Genomic DNA, 8,676 nt, shown 5'->3' with positions numbered 1-8,676 from the left:
TATTTTCTTTTTCCACTTAATTTTCGAAAAAATCCAAAAAAAATTACAAAATCATAAAATCCAAAAATATTTCTTGTTTGAGTCTAGTGTCTCATTTTAAGTTTGGTGTTAATTGCATGTTTTTGTTCTTCTTGCATTTTTCGAATTCATGCATGTGTCTTCATTAATCTTCAAATTGTTCTTGATGATTTTCTTGTTTTGATCTTTAAATTCTAATTGACTTGAGTGTCTTGTTGTTTATCATGTGCATTCTCATTAGTGTCAATAGTATACAAACTGCTAAGTTTGGTGTCTTGCATGCATTGTTATTTGATTTTAGTTACATTTTGATTATTCCTCATTATTAAAATCCAAAAATATTTTTAATTTGTGTCTTTTCAAGTCAATAATAAGAGAATTGAAGATTCAGAACATACTGCAGAGGAATCACACAGAAAAAGCTGGGCATTCAAAAATGCCCAGTGAAGAAGACAGACTGGCGTTTAAACGCCAGCCAGGGTGCCTGGCTGGGCGTTTAACACCCAAAAGGGTATAGTTTTGGGCGTTAAACGCCAGAATGTGCACCATTCTGGGCGTTTAACGCCAGGATGGCAAGGGGGAAGATTTTGTTTTCAAAATCATTTTTTTCAAGTTTTCAAAGTTTTTCAAAATCAAATCTTTTTCAAATCATATCTTTTCAATCAAATGTTTTCAAAATCAATTTATTTCCTTTTTCAATATACTTACTAACATTAATGATTTGATTGAACATTTTTTGCCTTTTCTGTTTAGGAAGGTTTTATGTTTGAATCATATCTTTTCTTGTTAGGCAAGTCATTAATTTTTAAAATCATATCTTTTCAAATTGTTTTCAAATCATATCTTTTAAAATTGTTTTCAAATCATATCTTTTAAAAAAATTGTTTTCAAATCATATCTTCTCAATCACATCTTTTTAAAACCATAACTTTTCAATCAAATCTTTTTAATCACATCTTTTCAAAATAGTTTTCAATCAAATCTTTTTAACTTCTAATTTCAAAATCTTTTTCAAAAATCACTTGATTTCTTTTCCACTCTTATTTTCGAAAATCAATTAAGTGTTTTTCAAAATGTTTTCAAAATCTTTACTTAATTTTCGAAAATTACTTTCCTCCTTCTCACATCCTTCTATTTTTGGACTAACACTATCCCTTAATGCAAAATTCGAACTTCATCTTCTTTGATAAGTTCGAATTTTTTACCTCTGTCTTCCATTTTTCTTCCTCTGACACTTCAAGGAATCTCTATACTGTGACATAGAGGATTCCATATTTTCTTGTTCTCTTCTCTTTCATATGAGCAGGAGCAGAGACAAAAGCATTCTTGTTGAAGCTGACCCTGAACCCGAGAGGACCTAAAGAGAAAGCTAAGAGAAGCCAAAGCACAACTCTCTTTAGAGGACCTGACCGAATTCTTCAAAGAAGAAGAAGACATGGCAGCCGAAAACAACAATAATGCAAACAATGCAAGGAAGGTGCTGGGTGACTTTACTGCACCTACTCCTGATTTTTATGGGAGAAGCATCTCTATCCCTGCCATTGGAGCAAACAACTTTGAGCTTAAGCCTCAATTAGTTTCTCTAATGCAACAGAATTGCAAGTTCCATGGACTTCCAATGGAAGATCCTCATCAGTTCTTAGCTGAATTCTTGCAAATCTGTGACACAGTCAAGACTAATGGGGTTAACCCTGAGGTCTACAGACTGATGCTATTCCCTTTTGCTGTAAGAGACAGAGCTAGAATATGGTTGGATTCTCAACCTAAAGAAAGCCTGGACTCTTGGGAAAAGCTAGTCAGTGCCTTCTTGGCAAAATTCTTTCCACCACAAAGATGGAGTAAGCTTAGAGTGGAAGTCCAAACCTTCAGACAGAAGGATGGAGAATCCCTCTATGAAGCTTGGGAAAGATACAACAATTAATCAGAAGATGTCCCTCAGACATGCTTTCTGAATGGAGCATCATAGGTATTTTTCTATGATGGTCTCTCTGAACTATCTAAGATGTCCTTGGATAGCTCTGCTGGAGGATCTCTTCATCTGAAGAAGACGCCTGCAGAAGCTCAAGAATTGATTGAAATGGTTGCAAATAACCAATTCATGTACACTTCTGAAAGGAATCCTGTGAACAATGGGACTAGTCAGAAGAAAGGAGTTCTTGAGATTGACACTCTGAATGCCATTTTGGCTCAGATAAAATATTGACTCAACAAGTCAATTTGATTTCTCAAAGTCTGTCTGGAATGCAAAATGCACCAAGCAGTACTAAGGATGCTTCATCTGAGGAAGAAGCTTATGATCCTGAGAACCCTTCAATGGAAGAGGTGAATTACCTAGGAGAACCCTATGGTAACACCTATAATTCTTCATGGAGAAATCACCCAAATCTCTCATGGAAGAATCAGAGAGACCTCAACAAGGTTTCAATAATAATAATGGTGGAAGAAACAGTTTAGCAATAGCAAGCCTTTTCCATCATCTTCTCAGCAACAGACAGAGAGCTCTAAGCAGAATACCTCTGACTTGGCAACCATGGTCTCTGATCTAATCAAAACCACTCAAAGTTTCATGACTGAAACTAGATCCTCCATTAGGAATTTGGAAGGACAGGTGGGTCAGCTGAGCAAGAAATTACTGAACTTCCCCCAAGCACTCTCCCAAGTAACACTGAAGAAAATCCAAAAGGAGAGTGCAAAGCCATAAATATGGCCGAATTCTGGGAGGAAGAAGAGGCAGTGAACGCCACTGAGGAAGGCCTCACTGGACGTCCACTGGCCTCCAATGAGTTCCCTAATGAGGAACCTTGGGAATCTGAGGCTCATACTGAGACCATAGAGATTCCCTTGGACTTACTACTGCCTTTCATGAGCTCTGATGAGTATTCTTCCTCTGAAGAGGATGATATGTCACTGAGGAGCAAGTTGCTAAATACCTTGGAGCAATCATGAAGCTAATGACAAGTTATTTGGAAATGAGACTTGGGAGGATGAACCCCCTTTGCTCACCAAAGAACTGGATAACTTGTCTAGGCAACAATTGCCTCAAAAGAGGCAGGATCCTGGGAAGTTTTCTATACCTTGTACCATAGGCACCATGACCTTCAAGAAGGCCTTGTGTGACTTAGGGTCAAGTGTGAACCTCATGCCCCTCTCTGTAATGGAGAAATTAGGGATCTTTGAGGTGCAAGCTGCAAAAATCTCACTAGAGATGGCAGACAATTCAAGAAACAAGCCTATGGACTTGTAGAGGATGTTCTGGTTAAGGTTGAAGACCATTACATTCCTACTGATTTCATAGTCCTAGAGACTGGGAAGTGCATGGATGAATCCATCATCCTTGGCAGACCCTTCCTAGCCACAGCAAAGACTGTGATTGATGTTGATAAAGGAGAGTTGATCATTCAAGTGAATGAAGAATCCTTGGTGTTTAAGGCCCAAGGATATCCCTCTATCATCATGGAGAGGAAGCATGAAGAGCTTCTCTCAAAACAGAGCCAAACAGAGCCCCCACAGTCAAACTCTAAGTTTGGTGTTGGGAGGCCACAACCAAACTCTAAGTTTGGTGTTGAACCCTCACATTCAAACTCTAAGTTTGGTGTTGGGAGGGTCCAACACGGTTTTGAGTATTTCTGAGGCTCCATGGGAGTCCTCTGTCAAGCTAATGACAGTAAAGAAGCGCTTGTTGGGAGGCAACCCAATGTTTTATAATTAATTATTTTCTTTTGTTATTTTACTTTATTTTGTAGGTTGATGATCATGAGAAGTCACAAAATCCATTGAAAAAGCAAAACAGAATGAAAAATAGGAAGAAAATAGCACACCCTGGAGGAAGAAGCTGCTGGCGTTTAAACGCCAGTAAGCCTAGCAGTTGGGCGTTTAACGCCCAGTCTGGCACCATTCTGGGCGTTTAACGCCAGAAAGGGGCACCAGACTGGCGTTAAACGCCAGAAAAGGGCTAGAACCTGGCGTTAAACGCCAGGAATGGGCATCAGCCCGCGTTTAACGCCAGAAATGGGTCAAAACGTGATTTTTGATGCCAATTGATGCAGGGATGACTTTTCCTTGACACCACAAGATCTGTGGACCCCACAGGATCCCAAACAACCCTACCACTCTCTCTTCTTCTTCACCCATTCACCAATCACCTCACATCTCTTTCTCTTCACCACTCACATCCATCCTTCATAAACCACCACTTCTCCCCATACATGGCCGAACACAAAGCCATCTCCCTCTCCTCCATTTCTTCTTCTTCTACTCTCTTCCCTCTTCTTTTGCTCGAGGACGAGCAAACCTTTTAAGTTTGGTGTGGTAAAAGCATTGCTTTTTGTTTTTCCATAACCATTTATGGCATCCAAAGCCGGTTCAACTGAGAAGGCATGACCTCAAGCCCATCACTAAGAAGAAGATGGAGCAAACAAGAGACCCCTCTCATCATGAGATCCCTGAGATACCTCAAGGGATGCACTTTCCTCTACAAGACTATTGGGAGCAACTAAACACCTCCCTAGGAGAATTGAGTTCCAACATGGGACAACTAAGGGTGGAGCACCAAGAACATGTCATCCTCCTCCATGAAATTAGAGAAGATCAAAGAATCATGAGAGATGAGCAACAAAGACAGGAAGAGACATTGAGGAGCTCAAGCACTCCATAGGATCTTCAAAGAGGAAGAACAAGCCGCCATCACTAAGGTGGACCCGTTCTTTAATCTCCTTGTTCTTTGCTTTTCTGTTTTTTGAAAATTATGCTTTATGTTTATCTATGTTTGTGTCTTATGATCATTAGTGTCTTAGTGTCTATGCCTTAAAGCTATCAATATGAATCCATCACCTTTCTTAAATGAAAACTGTTTTTATCACAAAAGAACAAGAAGTACAGGATTTCAAATTCATCTTTAAAACTAGCTTAATTAGTTTGATGTGGTGACAATACTTTTTGTTTTCTGAATGTATGCTTGAACAGTGCATATGTCTTTTGAATTTGTTGTTCATGAATGTTAAAATTGTTGGCTCTTGAAAGAATGATGAAAAAGGAGACATGTTACTGAGATCTGAAAAATCATAAAAATGATTCTTGAAGCAAGAAAAAGCAGTGAATACAAAAAAAAAAAAAAAAAAAAAAAAAAGAAAAAGAAGAAAAAAGAAGAAAAGAAATAAAGTTGTGATCCAAGGCAATAAGAGTGTGCTTAAGAACCCTGGACACCTCTAATTGGGGACTCTCAAGCTGAGTCACAATCTGAAAGGTTCACCCAATTATGTGTCTGTGGCATGTATGTATCCGTGGTAATACTGGAAGACAGAGTGCTTTGGGCCACGGCCAAGACTCAATAAGTAGCTGTGTTCAAGAATGATCATACTTAACTAGGAGAATCAATAACACTATCTGGATTCTGAGTTCCTAAAGAAGCCAATCATTCTGAACCTCAGAGGATAAAGTGAGATGCCAAAACTGTTTGGAGGCAAAAAGCTACTAGTCCCGCTCATCTAATTTGGAGCTATGTTTCATTGATAATTTGGAGTCTATAGTTCTCTTCTTTTTATCTTATTTGATTTTCAGTTGCTTGAGGACAAGCAACAATTTAAGTTTGGTGTTGTGATGAGCGGATAATTTGTATGCTTTTTGGCATTGTTTTTAGTATGTTTTTGCTAGTTTTAGTTGAGTTTTTATATATTTTTATTAGTTTTTAGTTAAAATTCACTTTTCTGGACTTTACTATGAGTTTGTGTGTTTTTCTGTGATTTCAGGTATTTTCTGGCTGAAATTGAGGGACCTGAGCAAAAATCTGATTCAGAGACTGAAAAGGACTGCAGATGCTGTTGGATTCTGACCTCCCTGCACTCGAAGTGGATTTCTGGAGCTACAGAAGCCCAATTGGCGCGCTCTCAACGGCGTTGGAAAGTAGACATCCTGGGCTTTCCAGCAATATATAATAGTCCATACTTTGCCCAAGATTTGATGGCCCAAACCGGCGTTCAAAGTCACCCTCAGAATTCCCAGCGTTAAACGCCCAAACTGGCATAAGAATGGGAGTTAAACGCCCAAACTGGCACTAAAACGGGAGTTAACGCCAAGAAGAGTCTCTACACGAAATTACTTCATTGCTCAGCCCAAGCACACACCAAGTGGGCCCGGAAGTGGATTTTTATGTCATTTACTCACTTCTGTACACCCTAGGCTACTAGTTTTCTATAAGTAGGACCTTTTACTATTGTATTTTCATCTTGGTAGCTATCTTTGAGTTTTATGCTATCTTAGATCATTGGGAGGCTGCCATTCGGCCATGCCTAGACCTTATGCTTATGTATTTTCAACGGTGGAGTTTCTACACACCATAGATTAAGGTGGAGCTCTGCTGTACCTCGAGTATTAATGCAATTACTATTGTTCTTCTATTCAATTCCGCTTGTTCTTTATCCAAGATATCACTTGTTCTTCAACCTGATGAATGTGGTGATTGACGCCCATCATCATTCTCACCTATGAACGAGGTGACTGACAACCATTCTTGTTCTACAAGCATCTGAGGCTTAGTGAATATCTCTTGGATTCTTCGGAGTCTTCGTGGAATAGGCAGGACCTGATGGCGGCATTCAAGAGAATCCGAAGGTCTAAACCTTGTCTGTGGTATTCTGAGTAGGATTCAATGATTGAATGACTGTGACGTGCTTCAAACCTGTAACCTACTGGGCGTTAGTGACAGACGCAAAAGAGTTATTCTATTCCGGTAGGGGAGGGAACCAAACCGGTGATTGGCAGCACTGTGACAGAGTGTGTGCATTAGCTTTCACTGCGCGGATGGGAGGTAGCTGCTGACAACAGTGAAACCCTACACGAGCTTGCCATGGAAAGGAGTAAGAAGATTGGATGAAGACAGTAGGAAAGCAAGAGATGGAAGGGAAGGCATCTTCATATGCTTGTCTGAAGCTCTTACACCAATGATATACATAAGTATCTCTATCTTTATCTTTATGTATTTTCGTTTATCACTATACCCATTGAGTCTGCCTGACTGAGATTTACAAGATGACCATAGCTTGCTTCATACCACCAATCTCCGTGGGATCGACCCTTACTCACGTAAGGTATTACTTGGACGACCCAGTGCACTGCTGGTTAGTTGTGCGAAATTGTAGTGATCACAATTTCGTGCACCAGGCATAATAAGCTTCTGCATGTCATTTACTATGCTAGCCGTGTTCTAAATGATGCACAGAAGAATTACACAACCACAGAAAAAGAATTACTTGCAGTGGTTTATGCCATTGACAATTTATCTTATCTAGTAGGATCCAAGGTGGTTGTGTACACTGACCATGCTGCTCTTAAATACTTACTCACAAAGCAGGATTCAAACCCAGGCTTATCAGATGGGTGTTGCTTCTGCAAGAGTTTGATATAGAAATAAGAGACAGAAAAGGGACAGAGAACCAAGTAGCTGTCATCTGTCCCGAATAGAACCAGTAGCTGGGCGTCCCTCCCTTCTACTGAGATCTCTGAGACTTTCCCAGATGAGCAACTCTTTGCCATTCAGGAAGCTCCATGGTTTGCAGATATGGCAAACTATAAAGCTGTGAGGTTCATACCCAAGGAGTACGCTATGTGCAAAGAAAGAAATTAATTTCAGATGCCAAGTACTACCTCTGGATGAACCATATCTCTTTAAGAGATGTGCTGACGGAGTGATCCGCAGATGCGTACCCAGAGAAGAAGCACAAAGGATCCTATGGCACTGCCATGGATCACAATATGGAGGACATTTTGGAAGTGAGCGAACAGCCACTAAAGTCCTCCAGTGCGGCTTCTACTGGCCTACTCTCTATAAAGATTCCCGAGAGTTTGTGCGTAACTGTGACAGTTGCCAAAGAGCTGGTAACCTGCCTCACGGATATGCCATGCCTCAACAAGGGATATTAGAGATAGAATTGTTTGATGTATGGGGAATTGACTTCATGGGGCCATTCCCACCATCATACTCAAACACTTACATTCTGGTGGCAGTGGACTATTATCTAAGTGGGAAGCAATTGCTACACACTAATGATACCAAGACCGCTAAAATTCCTCCAGAAAAACATTTTCAGCAGATTTGGTGTTCCCAGAGTACTAATCAGATGGGGGGGCTCTCATTTCTGCAACAAACAGCTATACTCTGCTATGGTTAGATATGGAATCAGCCATAAAGTGGCAACTCCGTATCATCCACGATAAATGGGCAAGCTGAAGTCTCTAACAGAGCTAAAAAGAATCCTAGAACGGACTGTGATAGCCCGAAGAAAGGATTGGGCAAAGAGCTTGGATGATCTCTGTGGGCATACAGAACAGCATTCAAGACTCCTATAGAACCTCTCCATACCAACTGGTGTCTGGGAAGGCCTGTCATTTGCTGTGGAACTGGAACATAAAGCCTACTGGGCAACCAGATTCCTAAACATGGATGCTCAGTTAGCTGGGGAAAAAAGATTGCTCCAGTTAAATGAGCTAGAGGAGTTCAGACTCAATGCCTTTGAAAATGCAAAAATTTATAAGGAAAAGGCAAAGAAGTGGCATGACAAGAAGTTGTCACCAAGTCTTTGAGCCAGGACAAAAGGTTCTGCTCTTCAACTCCAGGCTCAAATTGTTCCCAGGAAAACTCAAATCCCGGTGGAGGGGTCCGTATGT

The 8,676-nt window shown here is 40.2% G+C and overlaps 1 non-coding gene across 1 annotated transcript; it reads right to left on the bottom strand.

The window, feature by feature from the left end:
* Positions 1-1,858: 1,858 nt before the first annotated feature.
* LOC130953298 (small nucleolar RNA R71) lies at positions 1,859-1,965 on the bottom strand. The gene has a single exon (XR_009075468.1). It is a non-coding gene; the product is annotated as a small nucleolar RNA R71 (small nucleolar RNA).
* Positions 1,966-8,676: the final 6,711 nt, after the last annotated feature.

This window comes from Arachis stenosperma, chromosome 9 (assembly GCF_014773155.1).
Source record: "Arachis stenosperma cultivar V10309 chromosome 9, arast.V10309.gnm1.PFL2, whole genome shotgun sequence".
Lineage (NCBI taxonomy): Eukaryota > Viridiplantae > Streptophyta > Magnoliopsida > Fabales > Fabaceae > Arachis > Arachis stenosperma.
This window is presented reverse-complemented; position numbering and strand designations above follow the sequence as displayed.